Here is a 24,824-nt window from a genome sequence, read left to right as displayed (position 1 = left end):
CTTCATTTTCACTTCATTTGTACTGTGCTCCCTTATCTGGGTGTTTCAGTCTTTTGCTATTCTTTCAATTCGTACACTTGGCCTTGCAGTCATGTCCATGTCTGAGGGGTATACTTGACTCTCGTTATCCGCGATTACTTAGCTGTTCCGGTGCTATATACAAACCGTACGCTCTTTACACAGGAATATTATTTTGGCGATAGCTGAAACCAGGTGTTAAAGCTTTTGAGAGGTGTAACTACCATCTGCTAGTTAGAAGAGGAACTAGCAGTGATAGACCAACCACTCCACTTACACAAGCACCAGCAAACAAACATCACTTTTTATTTTGGCTCGGTAGAGCAAAGACGTAGTCTTGCTCTCCTGTCAAAACATTTTTACCGGTTTATTATTGAAAGGAACTGGCCTAAAAGTTTTAAAATTTCCTTTTTTTCTTTCAGACGTGACCTCGGAATTCCCTTTTATGTGAAGTGAGTTGTTTCCCATATTGAAGCAACGGCACTCACCTCTAAGGGAAGTCTCTTTCGGACTCCTACCTTACTTTAGGGCTTTCGGGTCTGTCCGCTAAGGAATAGTTCCGAATGTTACAGTTGACTGCAGCACACTGTGCTTTTGCTCACCTTCATTTTTTGCAGCTTTGGCTTAGGAATAAGTGTAATAGCAGACTAGTTCCTTTGGGGTTTCTCTAGTTGGGGACATCACTTTGGGGTGAACCCTAAATAAGATTCACTTTTTGTTCATGAAATGTTTATTATCACTTGGAAGGCATCACATGACAATGATAATATCTGCAATGAAAGATAGCATGATGAGAAATGAAATGGCATTTGCATCGGCAGTCAAAATAAATTCAATATGAAATTACACTGACACCTAATAGCATATATGGGTCAGTTAGTAAATTCACAGTATTCACAGCTAGCTAATGAACCATTTGCTGCTAGCATATAATAGATAATAAAGTTTAACTAAAGTCTATAGACAATAATACTGTACCATATACGCAGCGAGTAAATGAGCTGCCAAACTGAAACACTGTTTGCTTACATTCTCACAAATGAGCGCCAATGTATAGATGACGCAATACACATAAATGAAATAGGATCCTATAATGCACATAATGTATAGACGACACAATACACATAAATGAAATAGGATCCTATAATGCACAAGAATGAAATAGGATCATATAATAATTATAACATGTACAACAGATATGAATAGACAATCCTCTATCTCCTCCCAAGTTTTTTTTGGGGTACTAATAAGAAAACTCAAAAACAAAACTGAACATGTTGGAGCAATATATGAAAACTACTTTATAAAAGCATATTAGCTATGTGGCTATGGAGCATAGCTGAATGAAAAATATAATATCATAAAGATAAATAAAGGGTGGAAAAGTATTGGTCTGCAAAAACGAATCAATACGTATTACAATCATAGTCAGTCAAGTAGGCAGGCTTCTTGCGCAGCCTCTGAGGACGATCCGGAAGGGCACTTGGGGGAGCTTGAAAGAAATTATTAGGAGAGGCATCAGGGTGTGCATCATGTAGTGCTGCGTCAGGTGCCTGTGGGTGGTGAACAGGTGTTATGGGAGATTGAGGACGTGGTGATGGGGGTGGTGTGGCATCTGTGGGAGATGTAGGCGCAGGGTGTGGCACTTCCAGTCGATCAGTAGAGTGCGGTTCTGTATCAGGTTCTGGTGGCGATGATGGGCGTTGACGTGATTTCTCGTGCTGGGGAATTGGGTATCCAATGGTTAATCGTGGTCGTCTTGGAATAGCAGGGATGTATTTCCTCAGAAATTGTCTGTTGCGAAGAGTAGCCCTTCCAGAGCCATCGACCCTGACAATGTACTGATCAAATTGACGCACTTCGGACACAACGCCTGTTTTGTCCCATTTTAATGGGTTCGGGCCTGTCTGGTTTTGGATGCGGACGTTGTCGCCAACTCTCAATGGCGGGGGCCGCTTAGTGTGCTCGGTCCAGTACTCGGCCATTCTCATATGGCGATTCCGGAGTGCTTCCTCGCGTTGTGCGAGGGTGCTTCTCCAAGTGGGATGGGGGTTGTATTTTCCTGGCAAGATGGGGATGAAATCCTTAATGGGCCTTCCGAAGATACACATAGCTGGAGAAACTTTGGTTTCTTTGTCAGGGGTATTCCGGTATTGAAGGACGGCGCGCTGAAAGGCGTCGATGTTCAGGTCTCCTGTGGGCCCAGTGTTGTCGGTGAGGAGTCTTTTCGCTATTTTAACGCCAACCTCTGCCCTACAATTAGAATGGGGAAAATAGGTTGAGGAAAGACGATGGTCGACCCCCCAAGCCTGAAGGAAATCTTGAGTGATTTTTGCAGAGAACTCTGGGCCACCATCAGAAGAAAGCTCATCAGCGATTCCATATGTTGCGAATATCCTCCGTAGACTGTTGATAAGCCCAGTGGCACCATCTGCTGCGCGTTCGATGACAGGCCAATTTGAATACCTGTCCACTACAACGAGGTACTGTTGTCCTTTGTAGTGGAAAAAATCGGCACAAATATGCTGAAATGGATAGGCAGGAGGGTTTTGTGGATGTGGGGGAAGGGCGGGTTGGGAAGGTGCAATGCGGTTACAGTGATAACAGTTCATACGTGTGTCTTGGAGATCTTTAGAGATGCCGGGCCAAAATACAGACGAATCTGCTCGTGCTGTCATCGAGGTGATTCCCTGGTGAGCCGCATGAAGGGCTTGGAGTACTTGTTTACGAAGGGTGGGGGGGATCACAATTCTGTCTTTGTAGATGACTACACCGTCTACAGTATACAATTCGTGGCGGAACTTATGGTATTCGTGGAGATGCGGTGGTACGTCATTCTTAGCCTCGGGGATGCCATTTTCAATCAGTGAGATCAGATGTTGAAAGTCCGGGCAGCTGTTAGTTGCAGTTTGAACTTTGTCCCACGTCACTGAGCCAAGGGTTTGCAGGGATGTAACGTGTGCACACTGCAGGGCAGAGTCGATATCATCCTTTATTTCATCACTGCAGGAGTGCATGGATGCGATGTCGTCCTGCAAACGTAGTTTCATTGGAGGACCATTGCCTGTGGGATGTCGTGAGAGCGTGTCGGCTGCTTTGTGTTTTGTGCCAGGAACATGGACCATTTCGAAGCGGTATCGTAGTGTCTTTTCTTTTAAGTTTCGAAGGCGAGCGTTGGAGATGTCTTCAAAAGATCGATCACCAAAGATTTTAAGTAGGGGCTTGTGGTCCACTGCGATGAACAAGCTAGGGCATCCAAGGACGAAGAATCTGGTTTTGTTAAGGGCTTCCACTACAGCCAAGGCCTCTCCTTCAATGGGTGCATAACGAGACTCTGCTGGGTGTGTGAATCTACTCCCAATTAAGGTGGTTTTCCAGCCCGATTTGCAGCAAAATGGCCGGGTTGGTGTGCACAGGCAGTGTTTTTGGGTGAGCCAGAACCCAATGCCTGATTTGGACCAGTCGGTAGCAAGGCATGTTGATTTTTCTTTATCGTAGATCTGAACGCCCCTCTTGATTTCGTCGATTATGTGATCTTTAGATTCCTCAAAAAGGGTGTCCATGTGTCTGTCCCAACAGAAAGGGTTGCCAGGGCGCAAAAAGTTACGAAACGGGGTCATGCGTTTGGTCATAGAGAAGGCATAAGAGACTTGATTGATGAGGCCAAACCAGGAGCGCACGTCGGTTATGTTTTTTGGTGTGGGGAAATCGCGTATTGCAGACAAATATTTCTCACATGGCCGGACGCAATCTGGTGTGATTTCAAACCCCGCAAACTGGACAGTGTTAGCTGAAAAAACGAACTTGTCAGGATTTAAAATGATACCATTATGACCACAAATATCTAACCATTGTACTGTCTGGAAGAAACTCTCCTCTATGTTGTCTGCCCAGAGCAACGTGTCATCGATGCACTTGGTTTTGTTCGGGATATGACCGACCAGTTCGTCGTATCGTCTGGAATAGCCGTCACCAGAAGCTATGTATCCTTGTGGGGCCGTGCAATACCTGTAGCGGCCCCATGGTGTGATGAATGTGGTTAGGTGACGGTCTTCGGGCCGTAGCGGTACGCTGTGGTATCCATTCCAGGCATCTAAGACGGTTTTACGTTTACCTGCTGGCACTGCACGAGCTTGATGGAAAGGGGATGGTGTGTGGTGTGTTTCGCGAGTGGCATGGAGGTTGAGGGCTTGCAGATCTACTGTGCGACGTGGTTTACCATTCTTCTTGGCGCAAACTACCATACGGCTCATCCATGTGACAGGCTCGCCTATGGGCACCTGTTCGAGGACTCCTAGGTTCACATCCTGGTCCAGTCCTTGTTTTACCTCATCCTGCCAGTGAAGGGGAACGGGTATAGGGGTATGTACCGCTACTGGTTCAGCATGTGGATCAATCATTAATTTTAACGGGGGTCCTGACATCATGGGTAGCTTTTGGTGTTCACATGTATTAAAAGTGCTGGATGCGTAGTGCTCTAGGAGGAACTTCTGCAACTTCTCTCTATTAGCCTCCGTTGCAGCGAATGGTAACTTTTGGGGTGGTGGTGGGGGGAGTTGTCTCTGGGGGCACGAGCATTCCTCTGTCTGAATATTAGTCGATGATGTTTCCTGTGTCGCTTCGCCAATGCAGGGGAAGGTGGAAGAGATTATACCTAAGGCGATGCAGCCCTCTTTGCTCAAGTAAATCTTGTCAGAGTTGTCGGTGACATAGGTGATTTGTCTGGTTTCAACCAATTTACCCCTGTTGTTGGTACCTGTAAAGCGAAGAATAACGGCTCCTAGAATATTTATGCCTTTACTGTTGGCAGCTTTCATGGAGATATTAACTGGAATCAGATCAGAATGCTTGATGTGAAGTTTATTCAGAGCATGGATACCTGCCAGACAACTCTGACAGCCTGTGTCTGCCATTACTCGAGCCACTGCTGCTTTCGGTGGGGCGTGAAGTTTGAAGCCGAAGTGGGAATAGTCTTCTGAGGAAGTGGATATTTTGAGGTTAATGAATGGTTGGGGCCCAGAGGGCCTTTTAATCCATGATTTTGACATAGCGTCATACTGATGGTGATCAAGTGTAATGGATGAGTTGTTATGATATGTGGTGACAGAACAAAGTTCATTAAACACAGCATTATCTTCAGGTTGGATTGCAGCATGTGATTGTATTCCACTTGCCTGAGGTGATTTCTTCCTGCAAACTGAAGCAAAATGGTGTAATTTATTGCAAGAAAGGCATGTTTTATCAAATGCAGGGCATTCTGATTTTCTGAGACTTGCAGGGGCCTTTCTGCCATGCCCTGTTTTACCACAATAAGAGCAACTCACATCAGAAGCAGGTTTATTTAAGTCATGTTTCCCAATCCTGGTTCGGTTAAATTTTTTGTACGAACTTGAGGCATCGGTGCTTGGGGATTCCGTGAATAAAGACGCTGAGCGTTTACCGGCTTCTTTTCTTTCTACAAATCTAAAAACTTCTTCTAGTGTCATGTTTTGATTTGTGTGACCCAACAGGTCAAGTTGTATCTCCTGGTCTTCAATGCCTCTGATAAGGATATCCTGAATAATTGGCTCAGTATAATTCACTTCACTATCGCAGGAAGGGCAATCTAGGAGGAATTTACATATACCAGCTTGCCCCCTTAATCTGGCTCCAAATGCTCGGATGGGTTCGTCTCTGTCTTGCCTCATATTATGGAGTGTGACCCGTGCCACCATTACATTTTCTTCACGTACGGCTAGGGCTCGAATGGCAGCAATGACTTCGGCAATAGGTTTTGCGAGGAGGCTGCCTCCAGCAACTCTAGTTACATCTTTACGCAATTGATCTTCACAACACTCTAGCAGCTGAACAACAGCTTCTTGCCCGTTAATGGCTGTGGCATTTACATATTCATCCCACCTTATTAAAAAATATGACCATTCCTCAGTGGTTCCTGCGGCAGTGATGGTAGGCCTCTTAACCTTTTCCACTTGTGCATGTTGCGCTGCAGCACCTGGTCGAGCAGCAGCTGTGTGGTTTATGCAATGGGCGGTCAGTAGGGCAGCAACAATGGCGTCAGACAGGTCGGGGGTCACATAATTGCAATTGTCGATGGGGCATTGTACAGCAGGCATTGTAATGTAGCAAGATCACTGATATTATCATAAATAAGATTCACTTTTTGTTCATGAAATGTTTATTATCACTTGGAAGGCATCACATGACAATGATAATATCTGCAATGAAAGATAGCATGATGAGAAATGAAATGGCATTTGCATCGGCAGTCAAAATAAATTCAATATGAAATTACACTGACACCTAATAGCATATATGGGTCAGTTAGTAAATTCACAGTATTCACAGCTAGCTAATGAACCATTTGCTGCTAGCATATAATAGATAATAAAGTTTAACTAAAGTCTATAGACAATAATACTGTACCATATACGCAGCGAGTAAATGAGCTGCCAAACTGAAACACTGTTTGCTTACATTCTCACAAATGAGCGCCAATGTATAGATGACGCAATACACATAAATGAAATAGGATCCTATAATGCACATAATGTATAGACGACACAATACACATAAATGAAATAGGATCCTATAATGCACAAGAATGAAATAGGATCATATAATAATTATAACATGTACAACAGATATGAATAGACAATCCTCTAAACCCAGAAATGAGCATCAGCTATGTTTCACAGGCAGCACTTAAATTTGAGCTCAGCCATGTGACGGGAAGCAGAGAACGCCACCTAGAAGTCCGCCTCCAGGTATTGGGCAACATTCCTTGCAAGGGAGAGTTACCCTTAATGAGGCACTGTCCAGCAATCTTCCCCCTTGCGGGGAGAATTGTTTACAGCTGCAACAGGGGTTGGTCGTCTTTTCCATCTGCGGGATAGACTTCCTTCGCCTGGGTGGTTTCCTCCTCTGGGGATTCCTCCAGCAGGAATTGGATTCATCCAAGCTCCGCTCCTGCTCTTAGGAGCAAGACCCTTATGATCTTGATGACGAAGGAGTTAGGGGACTTCTTGCAGTTTCTGCTTATCACCGCCGTACCCTCAGGTTACAAAAGGAGTCTCGTTTAGAACTTCGCTTTGGTGTCTTTGTCGCAGATGGTGATGACTGCTGATCACTTACGGACACCACCTCTCCCATCGACGAGTCTTGTAGGCTTTAACTTCAGGCTTATTGCCGACATCGTGCCTTTAGGTACAACAAAGCTCTTAGAGCTTAGTGAGGACAGGTACTTCGGGACCTGTGCCTCATGGTTTCCACCTCTTATGAGGGAGAAACTACTCGTAGGTTATAGTTGTTCATGCTTCTTGAAGCACAACCAAGCTCATTGAACTTTGTGAGGTCAAGCCTTTCATGACTCGCGCCTCATGGTTTCAATCTCTTACAAGAGAGAAACTTCTGGTCTTCAAGTCCAGCACAACCTTTTTTTGTTCCCTTCTGAGGGGATGACATAAGGCTACTCACCAACCCCCTGTGGGCGTAGGATGAGCATGAGTTCTGCAGCCCAGGTTGCTTGTTTTAGCACACATTGAAAGTTTCCTAGACCTTACTCGCAGCACTCAAGTTTGCGCTACTTCAAAAGTGCAGAGAGCTTCAGGTTACTGTTGCCACAAGTTCGTGCTATTTCGTTAGTGTGCACTTTCTCACATTACCTGTATCCATCCTTACAGGTGAGAGTCAATTGTCCCCTTGCCAGCGCTTGCTAACGCTGGCCAGTGTTTGCCAACGCCTGGAAGCGTTCAGTAACGCTCGTCAGTGGTCGCTAATATTTGGCAGTGCTCGCTGATGCTCGCTAGTGTTTGCTAATACTCGCTAGCACTCACTGATGCTCGCTGGCATTTGCAGGCACTCGCTGATACTTGCTAGCATTCGCGGACGCTTGCTGATACTCGCTAGCATTCTATAGTATTCGCCGGAGTTCTATCATTGACGGGCACTTGCTAGCTTTCGCTGACGCTTACTGGCATTTGCCAGCATTTGCCTGCAAGCCTGGACAAACCTGCCTAGTGTTTATGTTCCTGGCATTCTTAGTTAACAAACCCTTCCATGCGAGACTACGCTTCTTCATGGGAAACTCCCTTTCCTGAGGAGGTTTACACAACTGCAGGCATTCTCTAACACCCCCATAAAGGCTGAAACAAACTCCTTTAGTTGTGCATGCATGCTCATCAAGACAAAACCTCACGGTTATAGCCACACATATGGTTTACTGTCGATCTCTTGTGGGCGCCGCATGCCATCATTATGCCCCTGGCCACAACGAGTCTTAATGGATGCTGAGTTTCGTGTAACGTAATCCTTCAGGGTTAGTTTATCGGGCATGTTTCCCCACTGAATGGAGAGCTCTTCAGAGCACTCACACAACATACTTGTGAGACTATCGCACATACACTTTTCCCGAAAGCGGGCTAAAGCTTGTTTTCGATTACTTACTTGGAGGCAAGCGATCTTTTTGACCGACAAAGACTATGTACCATCATACAATTAGAACTTCATTCCAATAAATCATTAGTTTATATGGTTATAATCCTTACGGGAAGTATGCCAGTTTAGCCAGTCGGAAATAAAAAAATACAAATGTTTTTGTCGTTTATAGGAAGGAGGCCTCGACTGCGAACATTGATCAATGTTCAACCATATTCTGGACATGACACATCATTCAGGCTGTGCCCGTATGTTCTTCCAACCACTCCAGTCAGTGTTACTGGTTCGTAGATGGTCTTAGGCATACATTACCTGTCCAACAGCAGATTGAAGATGCGTCTCGATCTTGCCTTTTGGAAGAAGTTGCATGTAATCAGTCGTTAGTGACCGGTCTCTTTTCCAATAACGATTGCTAAGGAGTACTGGCTAGCCTGGTATTACCGAGCTATAAGAATACTTACAAAACCAATTTTCACTGGATTGAAGACAGGATTCGCCCCCCCCCTTACTACATAGCTGTTGTGCACAACTGGTTGCACATCTTGACCTCAGTCAACTTGAGATGTTTACTTGCTTGACAATCTCCAGCAACTCGGAAGTAACCGATAAGAATTGACCTTTCGCTTCAGAGTTCAGATTTCTTGTTGCTCTGTGGAACTTGTCAACCCGGGGGGGGGGGGTGGTTGCTAAGTAACAGTCACAAACCCTGGGAAGTGCTGGCTACCCTACTGGGTAATTGGATGACCAGGTAGTCCAAAGCCCATCCCATTTTCAGATAAATAGGTGAATTTTTTTTTTTTGCGGATAAGTTGGTACCGTGTACAGTCAGTTTGTCCAATCCTTTTCGTCCAAAGTCTTTTTGTCCAATCCTTTTCGTCCAACGTCTTTTTGTTCAATGATTTTGTGGTCCAACGTCTTTTTATCCAATGATCTTTTGGTCCAACGTCTTTTTGTCCGATTATTTTTTTGTTCCAGCGTGATTTTGACCAATTTTGTCTGGACAAAATGTTAGATTTCATATTAGATTTTTATAGCAGTTAGATGTAAATATAAAGGTATATATACTGCATATATTAGATTATGTATCCCCGAGTATATTTGCAAGTAGAAATTTTTCCATGCGTTTTTATACAATAATTAAAAATACAGCCAGAAAAAGTAAAATATGTAAGGAAAAAAATTATGTTAATTGTAGACTTTTAGATAATTATAGGTACAACCAGAAAAAGCAAAATATAGAAGGCAAAAAACGGAAAATCTATTTTTGGGTGAGGTAGCCATGTCGTCCTGATGGAAGTTCCTTCATAGTAGCTTCCTAGGTTATATTTAACTACAGTGATATATCCCAGAGAATTTTACTAAAGGTACCCAGAATTCTAACTCCTGGCATGAATATCCCTTGCTTTTGTCTTTAGGGATATCGCATAAGATCAGAGGACGTATTCTTGACACGCCACATAGCTATCTACACCCCTAATACCGTTTACGCTTCGAGAGGGGAAAGTGGCAAGAATTGCAGGAGGGCCGTTATTGAGGCAACGCTCCTACTCGTACTGTTGTTGAGCGCCAGCACGATACCGTGTCCTGGCGCCATCTTGTCATTCTTTGTAGTGTTAGTGAGGTGCTACAGATACAGTACATATGGGAAGGATTTATTCATCCTTTGTAAGAGGAGGGTGGGTCCATCAGGACGACATGGCTACCTCACCCAAAAATAGATTTTTCGCTTCGCTTAAAATCTGTTTTTTGGGCTCAGGCCATGTTGTCCTTATGGAAGTTTACCAGAGCATTAATGTATCTGTGGATTTTCAATAGTGCCAATAACCGCGAGATAAATTTTCCTTGGTCTTCAAGACCTAGAGACACATGGTGTTACCATCATACACCTTTCAACTGAGCATGGACTATGTCAGGGCTTCCTGCCCCCTTCAGGGAAGAGTCATGGGAGACTCTGGGATGAAACCCGAGGATTGTAAATTCAAGGAACAATCTAGCAAACAAGTTATATATTGGTCTCATCATATACATGTAAAAGTATGTGTTGATTACGGACACCTCCCTTGGTCTGCTTGTGTGTTGTAAACAAGGTAGACAGGTTTTCATTCATGTAGGAAATTTGTACAGTCAGTAAAGCAATCAGGTTCACAGTCAGTCATTACTAGGGACTGAACTTAATGCAATAATATATAATTGTGATGTTTGTTTGCTTAGAAAAAAAATAGTATTTATTCAGAAGATATTTTCAGAATAAGAGGATAATAATTTGCTCTGACACCTTTATTTGTATTTTTAGGATTTTTAGGGCGAAATGAGACGCAAAATTCCTAAATATGTTTATTAATAAACAGTATGTCGAAATCGTTAGTTGCATATATATACAATTAAAGAGAGATTTCTTTGAAAATATTGTGTAAAAGCATAAGAAAAATGGTAAAAACAGAAATAAAGTTTCATCTGAAAAGGAAACACAAAGCCACTCTAAAGGAAATATAGTAGTATTTCACTATTGTTTCTGTCATTACTGTTTAAAGGAAACGCGTAGAATACGCATGGCACACGTGTAAGTCTTTTATGCTTTTGTCACCTTTGTACTTAGAACAGTCTATAGTGTCATTACTTAGACACTTTGCTAAACATGATACACCGTAGGAGTAAATCATGTACACCCATCACTAAAAAGTCCCAATTAGTGCACTGTTCTTTGCAAAATTCAAGCGGCAGGTTTTAGTACACTACCTGCTGCCACCACAAAATACTTTGTCTCCTGCACTTGTTTCGCGTAGTGCTTGAAGAAGACTGTGGATGACTTCCATCCAGTATAGGAGCGAAAACTTTCAAAACTCATGTTCTGGAAGAAGTTCAGAGACGAAGCACCTTTTCTCAGATCATGACCTGCGGGTGTGCTGTCTGGATCTGCTCTGCGAATAAAATAGGTGATCTTCGCCCTTAGTTGTCTCAAAGACAATGTTGAACCTGAGGTTTCTCCCCTGAAAAGCTGTCCTCCCTTAAAGTCTGAAGTTCTACGAAGATAGACCCTTAGGCATTCTACTGGACATAGAGATGCTTTTTCCTTCAGAAGGCAGATTCTCTAGGGACCCCACCTTTTGGTGGGCAGCTCATTCTTGGCGAGAAACGCTGGGTCGGGAAATAGGTTCAGTTCTCCGCAGTCTGTGAACTGAATGTGGCCATCGTCCCTCGAAAGGGCCATTATTTCCTTAACTCTGGCTCCTGAGGCTAGTGCAAATAAGAATATCACTTTTTGAGTGAAGTCTTTTAGAGAGCAATCTTCATTGTTCAAGGTAGATGCTAGATGAAGAACCTTATCCAAGGACCAAGAAATGGGCCTTGGAGGTGCTGCGGGATGAAGTCTAGCGCAGGCCTTAGGTATCTTATTGAAGATTTCATTGGAAAAGTCCACCTGGAAGGCATACAGTAAGGGTCTAGTCAGGGCCGATTTACACGTAGAGATCGTGTTGGCTGCTAAACCCTGTTCATGGAGATGAATAAAGAAAGATAAACAGAAATCTGTTGATATCTCTTGTGGTTTCTTTGCCTTGACAAAGGAGACCCATTTCTTCCAGGAAGACTCGTACTGTCTTCTAGTTGATTTCAACTTGTATTCTTCTAAAAAGTTGATACTGTCTTTTGAAATCCCGAACCTTTTCTTGACTGCTAAGGTGAGAAAATCATGAGATGAAGGTTCTGGGTTTTCTGTGATGAAGCGGAAACAGTCGACTTCTGCACTTGCTGAGTCAGAACTGGATTCGGCAACGGGATCAGCTTCAGTCTTAGTTCTGTTATCAGGGGGAACCAGATGCTGTTGGGCCACTTGTGAGCCACTATCACTGCTGTTCCCTGGAAGGATATCAGCTTGTTGAGGACCTTCAGCAGGAGGTTGGTTGGAGGGAACAGGTAAATCCTGGACCATCTGTTCCAGTCTATGGACATCGCATCTGTTGCTTCCGCTAGAGGATCCTCGTATGGGGCTACGTACCGGGGTAGCTTCTTGTTGTCGCTCGTTGCGAAGAGGTCTATCTGCAGTCCTGGGACTGCGTGAGATGAAGGAGAATAATCTTGCGTCTAGGGACCATTTGGGATCTATCGGGGTGAGCCTGGATAGAGCATCCGCCGTCACATTGCGGAATCCTTGGAGGTGAACTGCTGATAGTGCAATCTCTTCTTTTCCTCTAGGCGGAAGATGGCCGACATCATTTGGTTGATTTGAGGCAATCTCGAGCCTTGTTGATTCAGGCATCTCATTACTGTTTCGCTGTCTGGTACCAGTCGGATGTGGATTGAGCTTCGAAGTTTCAGTTTTTTTAGTAAGAGAAAAACTGCCATGGCTTCTAGAATGTTGAAGAGGGAGGACCAGGTCCTTGGACTTTCCGATGGTGAGAGTGGCCTCCCCACACTTCCTTTGAGGCATCCGTGTGAACGGTGACTGAGGGTGGAGGCGGTTGTAGAGGTACCTTTTTCTTTAGGTACTTTGCCTCCGACCATGGCTTGAGGAGTGATCGCAGATGAGTTGGGACTGGTCTTGTCAGATCTCTTCGAGCGTTTGATGCGTATTTTCTCCAGACTCCTGATGCATCTTTTAATTGTGCTCTCAGCACTGGGTCTGTCACTGAGGCAAACTGGAGAGACCCCAACACTTTCTCTTGTTGCCTTCTTGATATCCTGTCGGATTGAAGAAGTCTATTGACAGATCCCGCTATCTCTCCCCTCTTCTTTAATGGAATGGAGAGGCAGTGTGACTTCAAGTTCCAGTTAACACCCAGCCATTGGAACTTTTGAGCTGGAGATAGTCGAGACTTTTCCAAGTTGATCTTGAATCCTAGATGTTCCAGGAACTGGATCACTTCCTTGGAGGCTTGCGTGCATTCTTCTTTGAATGCTGCCCATACCAGCCAGTCGTCCAGGTAGGCAATCACCTGAACTCCCTTTAGGCGTAGTTGACAAATGACTGCATTCGCAAGCTTTGTGAATACCCTTGGGGCTATGTTTAGTTCTAAGGGCATGGCTCTGAAGACGTATTGTCTCTTTTGCAGCTTGAATCCTAGGTAGGAGGAAACTTGTCGACTGATCGGAACATGCCAATATGCGTCCGCCATGTCCATGGAGACTCTGTATGCCTGTTTGGGAAGTAGGGTCCTTATGTGTTGAAGAGTAAGCATTCCAAACTTGTGGTTCACTATGAACTTGTTGAGTGGTGACAAGTCCAGAATGACTCTGAGCTTTTCTGAATCCTTCTTCGGAACACAAAACAGCCTTCCTTGGAATTTGATGGACTTGGCCCTCCTTACCCCTCTCCTGTCTAAGAGTTCTTGGACATATTCTTCCGGAATGGGGGTTGAGTGTTGGAAGAATTGAGGGAAGGTTGGTGGAGTTGTGTTCCAACTCCGCCCCAGTCCGTTCTTGATTAGGCTGTGGGCCCATGGATCGAAGGTCCAGCGATCCCAGAAAAGGGGAAGTCTCCCTCCTACCAGAATCATCTCATTTTGAGTGCTGGTTCGAGGACTTGCCTCCTTGGCCACGTCCACATTTGTTGCCCCTGCCTCTAGAGGGGCGTCTGGGGGATCCACGAAAGGAACCCCGAGACTTCGGCCGAAAGGTTGTGGATTGCCTTTCAAAGGCTGAAGTAAAAGCAGGCGACTGTGTCGCTACCTGTTAGGGCTCCCTTCCTCGACTACCTTTAAGGCTGCCTTGAACCCTTTTTCCATAAAGGGGAAGGCACGGGAAGAAGCAGCAATGAATGATGGGTGCTTCTTGCTGAGAGCCGGCACCTTGGAACTAGTAAAGGCCCTCTCTTTCAAGGTCTTAGTGAACAGGGCTTGATCCTTGGGGAGGTCCAGTATGATGACCTCTTTCGGCTCTGTTTCCTCTATCGAGGGAGGTTCCGTCCTTAAGTGGACGTAACAGTCAGGATAGGCCCCTTTAATGGGCCAGAACTCTATATCTTCCACTGGGACCGTACCCAGCTTGTCGGAGAGGAAGATCTTCCCTCCTGACATAGGCATGTGTTCAGCATACCTCCAAGGGTTGACGTCCGAGAAAGGGGGAAGTTCCTTAACGTTTAGCTTCTTGTGGGCTAAACAGGAAGTCACGAGTTGGTGCATCTCCGAACAAAGCGTAGCTTCCTTCTCAGATGACTCCTTGTTCATGTCCTGAAATATAGACAGGAGAGAAGTTAACATGTGGCAAATCGTATCCAGTTGGGGGGCAGAGGAGGTCGATATGATAGGCTCAGTCACCGGAGCCGATGAAACCGAAATAACTTCGGCTACTGCGTCATCGCCTTCAGGAGGTAAAACAGACTCCTGGCCCTGCTCTTCTGCTAGAAGACTCCGTTCCGTACCCTCGGAAACTACCGACATGTTGTCTTCTAGCTGGATGTCCTTCATGGCATCTGAAACATCAGATTCTAACGGAATCTGGACAAGGGGGATCTCATCCTGAGCTTGAGGGATAACTGCATCCAAAGATGCCCCAGTGAAAAGACAAGCCCTCATTCTTCATTAGGAAGATATGGGCCAGTGGTATTCTTCTGAAAACCCCTGACCCATTTCCGCAGCTTCTCTCTTGCTGCATCCCTTGACTCAGTAGACTTTTGATCATCAAAAGCCTCAGTAGCCAGATTGGAACAAATGTCACATACCTGGGGGTCCCAATACTTCAGAGAGCCCTTTGTCGTCGCGCAGCGAGCGTGGGTCCTGCATAAACCATGGCCACAGTTCTTGCTGAGGACCTTGCAGATGTGATTTCCGCACTCGGGATAGTCCTCCTGTAAAGAAAGGAAAGGCGGATGAGTATTCGGTGAAATATCTCACAATTTCATCATACAATGGTATGTATATTTTAGCTTAGGATAGGTAAGCTAGAAAAGAAGGAGGAAAGACACCTACATATGCTTCCTGCTCAGCCAATTGTTATGACCTCCCTCAGCATTGAATCTCTGGTATTCTAAAATAGAATTATTAATAGAAGACATTTTATCCTTATGATATATAAAGGTGTAACATACACCGACTTCAAGAATTCAATATTGGGGATTGAATAAAGTGATCATTGATAACTTTTATGAAAAGAGAGAATCGCTCTCTTTATCTAGTGGTCTCACAATAGGCTGCCCATGAAGCACCTTGTAGGTTGGAAATGTATGGGCTACCGCACAGACCGTACAGTGGCTTATTTATTGCGGAATAATCAATATCGCAATCATTGCTGACCACTCCACGGCCAATACTGTAGTACCTACCGGCATACGCTGGTAGTTCCTGGGTTTTTTGAAGGTATACTGCCTTCAAGAGTTAGTGGGGCGGCAGACCGCCGGCAGTTGCATGCCGCCGGCAGTTGCATGCCGCCGGCAGTTGCATGCCGCCGGCAGTTGCATGCCGCCGGCAGTTGCATGCCGCCGGCAGTTGCATGCCGCCGGCCGTTGCATGCCGCCGGCCGTTGCATGCCGCCAGCAGCCGGTGGGTCGCCAACATTCGGCGGTCCCACCGGCAGCCAGCGGTGAATGAAATGTCATCAGACAAATGTTCGACCGGCTGTCGGCAGTCAACATAGTTGCCGGCCGGTGTGTGCCGGCTGTCATTGGGTCGCTGGCCATCGGCAACCCATAACAATCGGCGGCAGTGCAATCTGTCGGCGGACTACAGTCCTGCCGGCTGCCAGAGGCTCTAGGTCGCCGGCAGCTGGGCCCAGGGTACTTGGTAAGAGAGAGAGAAAGCATGGATGGGAGGGGGAAGCAAAGGCTCAGCCTTGCAGACCGCCATGCAGAATGAATGTTTATATGAAAGGGGGAATTACATTCTGGCTTCCATCCAGCCACAACCCCACCGGTACCAGCCGGTAGGGCTATGGAAGCCAGTCCAAGAGAGGACTGAAGAACACTCGATAGGTTGGGGAATCTCTGCCAGCAACTGACAGAGAACCCGAGCCAATACCACAATCTACCTGCACTAGGGCCGATTGTAGAATGATGGCCAAGATGTGTGAAGGCTAGGCCAACACTAAAGGACAGCAAGGGGAGGGGTAAGGGTCCTTTAGGTTAGGTAGTAGCCGGCAGGTTCTACCTCGCCTAAAAAGACTCTGTTCCAACATAAAGACAACCCCAAGAGGCCAGGGAATTCAATTCCCTAGTCTGGGGTTAGCCTAATAGTATGAGATGGCAGCACCCTGGCTGCTGTCTCAGGTGTTAGGAACAGAGTCTAGTGTCGGAGACCCTAAGCAAGGGAAGAATTCAATTCTTCAGCTTAGGATCTGCCGGCACAGGACTGTCTGCTAGGCCACAGGGAGTAGGCATTATATCATATAATGCCTTCAGGTGAGGCCTAGGGAGGTCTAGCCTCCTGCATCGGTAGCCTAACCTGACTTAGGAATTCAATTCACCAAGCCAGACGGCCACCGACCACAGACGAATACTCTGATGTTCTGTCCTAAACTCAAAACTGACATCTACGGTTGAGCAAAGGAACAGAAACACCCGAACCTAGATTTACCCGAATAAAATTCGCGGTAAAGCTGACTAGGGTTAGCCTAGGCTAACTCAGAGGGAAAGGGATTGCTCTTGAATCTCCCAAGGAGATTAGTATCGACTTAAAAGGAATAGGAGGTCTCAGTCTCCACTTAAAAGACGATACAAGGGCAATAGGGGACATATATGAAAGTATACTAAAGCCCCTAGGCTAGTAGCCTAGGCGCTGTGAGAATCGGTCACCAAAACTATTTTGTATACTATCTTGGAAGAGGAAAATTTATATTCAGTAATATCTTATATGTATAAAATATTGCCTAAAGCTTCAATAAATTATCACACCAGGAAAACTATATCATGCATGAAAGTAAATGTAGGTGCCTAGGCTAGGAAGCCTAGCACTCGTGGGGCTCGGTAAATAAATTGCTAAAACCCCGAAACAATCGGCATGATATAAAATTTCCTAGCTAAATTGCTAAATAGCTAAATTTATTAAAGCCATATATACCGGGAATGTCGTTCTGGCTAACTAAATGCACATGCAAACAGAACGACCGCGTCCAAGACGCCATCCAGCTAGGCAACAGCTCTTGTTACGTTAATTACGATCTTAATCGAAGATAAAAACTGGCAAGAGCTTACATTTATACAAATTAAAGATAATACTCAACTTTCCAGTGGCAGATGAGGCTGGGGAAAGCATCATAGCAGAAATAAGCTCCAAAATAGCGAGAGGCACAAGGAATACACCTAGCTAGGAACACTACTTGAGAAAGAATGACAAGATGGCGCCAGGACACGGCGTCGTGCTGGCGCTCAACAACAGTACGAGTAGGAGCGTTGCCTTAATAACGGCCCTCCTACAATTCTTGCCACTTTCCCCTCTCGAAGCGTAAACGGTATTAGGGGTGTAGATAGCTATGTGGCTTGTCAAGAATTCGTCCTCTGATCTTATGCGATATCCCTAAAGACAAAAGCAAGGGATATTTGTGCCAGGAGTTAGAATTCAGGATACCTTTAGTAAAATTCTCTGGGATATATCACTGTAGTTAAATATAATCTAGGAAGCTACTATGAAGGAACTTCCATCAGGACGACATAGCCTGAGCCCAAAAATTCATTTATTTATGAAAATGCAAAATAGAATTAATATTTTTTGCAGACATTGATAAGCAAGAATAAAATATATATATTGAAGGTACTAATAAAAATGTAGAAAACAAATCTTTAATCAATAAGATGCTTAGAAAGAGTGTAGGTTGTGAGCAGCAGCCTTTAAAAACTAAATTTTTTCATAAGAACCATAATGTGCAATTAAAGAATGTATACGCTGATTAATTTATTTATATTTTTGTTTGTTTATGTACTGTATCCCCTCGATGAATGTGATCTTTCTTGGTTTGAATTAAGCTAGTTTCATTCTCCAAACTTTTTATCAGCCGCCAAATATTAGGATGTGTTGCGTCTAAAGAAAACTTCAGTGACGAATGTTATCCTTCCAAAGCGTTATTTGTTCTTGGCAAGTTATTGATAACTCTGCTGTTGACATTCCATGAGGCCATTGGAAATAACGGAGGCTTTCTTCTCCTTCTACCACGACCTCTCACTACTTCCATATAGTTGACATCAAAGTAACTAATAAATTCTCCAGGAATTTCATCATCATCTGTGTCCACTGATTAGGCGCACTTTTAAAAGTTCCGTCACAGAACCATTTAGGAAATTTTTTAAGGTCACTTAGTTCACTGTCAGTTGCAAATATCAAAATCTTGTTTATATCTTGTGATACAGAGTCAAATTGTAAGAAATTTTCTCCATTACTAAAATTTCTAAAGCTTTTCGGTATTTCAAATCCATGTCTGGTACTTGGAAGAGTAGGAATCCTGGCGATAATTTTCCTGAGCTTATGGAGTGTTCTTGAAAGCACTGGGATGGAAGGAAGCAGAGCACGGGTGTTTTCATCAAGACTAATTACAATTTCTGAGATAATGTTACGCACACTGTTTGAAATGCTTTGAACTGCCTCTTCCTTCAATTCAGCTACAGCATTTCTTGCTCTTACCAACGCTGTTTCTGCTGGATGTTTGTGCTCGCCTGACACATACACAATTTTTGAAGTATCTTCTTGTATTATGGAATGAATCCGCACTGAGCAGGATTTTCTAAATTCACACCACCAATAATCTTTATCCAATTTTCGATTGTGAGAGTGAAAATCAAAAAGGTAATTGTTCTCGTCAATTACTTTCTTTTTTCCTTTTGAAGACGTTAGAAATCTTGCCATTGTGTTGATGCTTCCTTTCGAATTCAAGGACAAGAAACAAGTTTACTAAATTTTCCAACAAAAATTTCTCTTAGCAACAACCGAACTACCGAAGAATCACTTCTATTTTAGGAAATGGCTCTTAACAGCAATCAATCTACCGAGGAATCATTGGATTACCTAAAGACAAAACTACCGAGTTTTACGTTCAGATATTGAATGAATGGACTAACGAAAAAAATCATGGATGTTGTACTAAAAGACGATGGACCAAAAAACACATGGACGAAAAGAAGTTGGACTAAAAAATCATCGGACAAAGAGATGTTGGACCAAAGGGAGTGGACAAAGAGATGTTGGACGAAAAGGTATATAACCGTTGGTACAACCCATTTCCCACATCTTTAATAACCTTTTGTGAGTGAATGCTTCTTCCTGTAGGACCGCATAACTTTACTCACCAGGCTTCTGTGGGAGGCAGGTCGTACGAGAGTACTCTGGTTCATTCTACTTGGGGCGTGAGCACAGACCCGAGTCTCGCGAGGGATTCTTGCGCAGCATTGCGCACCCATTCACCAAACACTAATGAGGTGGGTGGCCGAGCTTCTTTGCTTGATGGAGGCCTGCTTGCGATTTAGGTAGCCCGTTATTTTAATGGCAGAGGTGAATGCTTCACAGGACCTAACCTTGATTGGTTTCCGTACTCAAAGAAGGATACATGGTTTTGTTCACGCTCTCTCAACATCCTCTGATCCTACATTTGACAATGTCAGGTTCCTTTGCAAGGTAGCTCGCTATCCGGAATATAGCGGCTGAGTCTTGCACAGCAGGGCGCACCTTACCTCCTAGCGAGGTGGGTGGGTGAGCTTGTCGGCCTGACAAAGGAGTGCGACTCACTTCTGGTGCTCATAGTGCATGCTTGTGTGAATCTTCCTGTTAAGACTCACACACGCAAGAAGGATTGTCTTGAATAAAGGCGAGCTCTGTCTTGCAAGCTCGCAGGGAGTCAGGTGTCCACAGGTGGACTTACACCTTACCTGTGCAAGCTGAGGAGCGTGCCCGCATAAGCGCCCCTTATCAGCTCTTATCTCACCAATGCTCTCTTTGCAGTGGTTACGAGAGGAACAGCTGGTTCCTTTGTAAGGGAAGGTAGCTTTTCCTTCATAGGCCAATCTCTCGGGCAGATATGGGAAAGGCACTGACTTCCTTAAAGAACTTGAGGATAAGGAAGGGCACAAGGTGACATCTTCTCATACCCTCCCTTTTTCTTGGCTCTCCACTTAAGCCAAGGAAACAGACTTTTGGCATTCAATCGAGAGCAGTGTCTTACTCGAGAGATGCTCCCCACTTCCTGGACCTTATCCAGGCGGTGAGACAGGCGGTCCCAGGATTGACAGATCCTCCTCCTCAGTTCTACCTATTGGCCTTATCACCTCGACCCATCCAACACCTTGGTGCTGGTAGGTTTAGAGCGGAAGAGAGACCCGAGTGGTGAGGGTCAGACACCAACCTGCTCAGGGGAGCAGACCTCTCTGATGAGTGACAACACTACGATGGTGTCACACAAACAAATGATTCCATCAGCTCCTTTCAGGGAACTCTGTAGTGCTGATGAGTGACAACACTACGGTTGTGTCACACAAAAAAGCAAGGAGGTACTTTTCACGGCACCTCTACCAATTAGCTGTGAAATTTTCGGAGGGACGCAGAACAGCTCTTCAGCCTTTCAGCCAGTTTCATCTCGGTCAAAAAAAACGTGCTGGCATGCAATATGATCAGGGAGAGCATTGCAAATTCCCTTGATGACCTTAATAGCTCAGTTAGGGCAACATGCTAAATGATTCCTGGGCATTCTGTATCTGCTCACAGAGGCAATAAGAGAGCTTCCGACATTTACCCATCTACTCAGATAACTACGAGGAGACCTTCCATAAAGCGATTCCATCACTTCTTCTTCATGCCTGGAGGTTATTCAGCAACTCCTCAGGAAGAAAGGCTTTTGAAATTGGGGACAAAATAATGGGTGGATATCTCCGGGGAAACATCTGCTTTAGTAGACCGGGCAAATTGGACTGTCCTTTGTGGTGTGTGTCATAGAACGGTCTCTCCTCGTACCGAATTCTGAGAGCACTAGCCATCAGTCAGGAATCAGATCACCTCCTGGATCGTAGTGGAATACTGTACTCACTGAAAGGACCACTGTTTTTGTCAAGCATCAGATTGTGACCTGACCCAGAGGACAGTCATTCACCTAACTCTGTCCTCTGCAAAGAGAGTCAACAAGCTACATGGTGTGTCCTATGACATCGCCACCCATTCATCCTGGAGTCATAACCAAAACTCAAAATCCGACTGGAGCAGATCCTAGAATCAGGCACCCCAGACTGAGAGTCTCTTTTCTGTAAGAGATGACCCAGACCAACTGTTACTCTGCCGTGAGGCTATCAAATGCAGGCTCTTGGTGAGCACGGGGAGAACCAGAGGAATATTACAAAGACTCTATATCCTCTGGGATTAAACAGTATATCAAGAGAGCCATGCATCCAGGCTCCTCATCTTCCAGTCATCGTCCCTGTGCTCATGAAGCCAGGAGTGTCAGAAAATTCTTTGAGTTCAAAGGAATTTTTCTGTGACGCTGGTGTTACAAGCGGGTATGTGGAAATGGGAAACAGTGGCCACCAACCACTGCATGGCAACCCATAAGAAGCTGTATACATTCACCATAGGGCTTGTGGTGGCTGCACAAAACGTAGTCAATAACACCTCTTGGTTTTTTTTTAGGATGAGAAGCAGTTGGTTGAGGGCAGATGTTATCTGCAAGTAAGTCTAAGAGGAATGTGTAAGTTACTGGTCACTTTCTATTTCATCCTCCCCGTCCTGAAGTTCAGTATCCAAGGAACTCTGCAAGCTGACCTCCTCTGACTTCAGATGTACTATGCCCTTTGTGTATCCTAATTATGTTGATATATTTGTTATGTCCACGTTCTTCAAGCGATGTGGAGTTGGGCGATGTTTAGGCTAAGTGAGGAGCATAGCTCCAATTTTACTCTTACCAGGTCAAGTCATGTTGCTGAATTCTACGCTAGCACTTATTGCCCTGGCTGTCATCCTATTAGGATCAGGAGGTGTCAGAGTTCCCTCTAAACAACTCGTGTGTAGCATAGAGTGTACCCCGGGACAGTCTCCAGCCAGTTGGTTTTAGGACTTACACCCACCATGAGGTGAGTCTCCTATGTAAAGAGCGCAAGGTTTGTATATTCTGTAGTGCCAGAGCAAATGACAAATTTGGAATATTTTCTAATTTTATTAACTACAGTATACAAACTTATATCTCTTTACACATACTGGTCTTGCTATTACCTTCCCCTAGAAGTTCTGTCGTAATTGTAAAGTGACGATTCTTTACTAGTGCTGGTGTAAGGGGGGTGGTTAGTTTACCACTGCTAACTAGCAGAGGGTAGTTACACCTCACGAAAGCTTTAACAGCTGGTTTAAGCTATCGGCAAAATAATACTCCTTTGTAAAGAGCTTCAGATTTGTATAGTTAAGAAAAATACAAATTATTCCAAAGTTTTAATAAAGTATATAAATCAATATTTTTTATTGATTCATCCATATAAACAAAATAATACACAGAATGGGAATACTACATACATTACATACTGTAATGTACTCTGTGGTGGTCGATATTACCCTGTTATATGGATCTTACCCCAGTTATAATATCTCACTAATTGTTGCATTATGATAGGTATCTACATATTTATCATACATTTACATCAGGCTGAATTCTTATGTGAGAGTACTGCACAAATAAAACCTCAAGCAATGATGGCTTTAGGGTCTGGTCAGGCAAGTCAAGATGTGATACAGGTATCTCCTAAAGTCATTTGCATTTGAAGGTCAAGAACATTTTGAAAGTGAATTGGTTCCTATACGGATACAAAGCCTCGTCCTTTAACAGGAGTGTTTTTAGCACAACTGGGTCTCTGCTCTTAGTATTTATAATGGAATGTCTGTAGTTACTGGCAGGGAGGCCCTCTCACCCCCCTGTCAGCACCCTGAGCAGCCACTCTGTTTTCAAACATTGAAGAGTAAAGACATCCTCCCAGCACCGTGAACTGACTCTTTTGATATTTTGTTATTTCTTTTAGATAATTGTCGGCAGTTTGTTCATTGTATGTGAGGGTCTTCCGTCATGAATGGGAAGCAATGTTTGCTACCACTGAGTTGTAGGGGAGCGGCGCCACCCTCTTCGTCAGCGCCTTCCCATATTCAGAAAGTCCCTACAGATGTATCTTTTAGCTGTCATGTCTCTGTTGAATTCCTATATTTTCTTGCTATTTGGAGTGTCCTCACCATTAGCCTTGAATATATGCCCCACTAGGAGGAGAACTTCAAGTTCCTCTTATATTTGGTCGCCCACAAGTTCTCTCCTGTCAGCACACCCTGGAGCATTCCCCTATAGGGGTACACCCTCAACTGTTCCTGCATGCCCATGAGTTTCTTCTGTGTACGTATCCTATGTCACTTTCCTGCAGGAGTTGTCCCTCACATATTTGTGCACACCCATGAGTTCTCTGCTGGTTCTCCTTGTTGAAATGCCAAGCGAACTATTTTTATGGCCCTTTAATTTGTGTCGGCCCGAACTTCAGGTCCCATCATATAGCGGAGTCCTTTGTGCTTCACAGGTGGAAACTTTCCAGCATCATCTGCTCTAAGTAAAAGGCTTTTTTGCGAGGCACTGGGAAGGAGATGTCTGGATGCTGTACCTACAAAGGTCCTCTGCAGCTGTTTACCAGGGGAAGTGGGGTGTCTTCCATGATTGGTACCACAGAAGGGATACTTCTCTTGTCAGAGGATCTTTGAGCAGTCTTTTCCACCTTCAGATCTCAGGCCCCTGAAGTACAATGTTGCTCGAGTTATCAAGTCCCTTATGCCTATCCCATGTGAGCCTTTGAGAGGACGTCAGCCAGGGTTCTGACATCCAAGACTCTTCCTGCTAACCTTCGCGTAGGCGAAGTGAATTGATGAGCGGTGTGGCATCTCGTATGACACAAGTCAATCAGAGTGATGGGAGGAGGTCCCCTCTATTTAAGTTCTTGAGTCTGGCTAAGACCCAGAATCCAGTGGTCCACAATACCAGGTTTGAATCCTTCTCCCTCTCTCCTCTCTAGGAGGCATCCAGAGGGAGTCAGGATGACTTGCTTCTCTGTCCTGTAAAGGCTCTATGTACACTACCTTAAGAGAACAGAGCACTTCAGTTCAAGACTCCAGCAGGCTTTTTCGTCCTAACTTCATGAGACCATCATCTGTGTCTACCCTTCAACCAATGACAGGCTTGAAAGGCCGTCTCTGGCAAGGTCTCACAAAGTCAGGGGCATTAGCTCATCTCTGACTTTCAGGAAGAGCCTGTCAGTAGTGCAAGGTTTGAAGTTGGGAGTCGGAAACACCAGACAACCTTCACCTCCCACTAGATACAGAAGTACACAGAAGTACTGTATACCCACCAGTTCCTCATGGAATAAAAGCATCTCATCAAAGTGAGGGTTATTCTACCTGGAAAGTGGGTAGACCTACAATTCCCCCAACAGTAACTATAACTACCCTGTTAAAAGTTTAACAGTTGTTCCA

The 24,824-nt window shown here is 44.6% G+C and overlaps 1 pseudogene; it reads left to right on the top strand.

The window, feature by feature from the left end:
* The window catches only part of LOC137618685 (zinc finger protein 83 pseudogene), a 49,512-nt pseudogene that overhangs the window by 2,818 nt on the left and 21,870 nt on the right, over nt 1-24,824 (top strand).

Source organism: Palaemon carinicauda, chromosome 25, assembly GCF_036898095.1.
Source record: "Palaemon carinicauda isolate YSFRI2023 chromosome 25, ASM3689809v2, whole genome shotgun sequence".
Lineage (NCBI taxonomy): Eukaryota > Metazoa > Arthropoda > Malacostraca > Decapoda > Palaemonidae > Palaemon > Palaemon carinicauda.
Note: the sequence above shows the minus strand (reverse complement) of the source record. Positions and strands in the feature narration are given on the sequence as shown.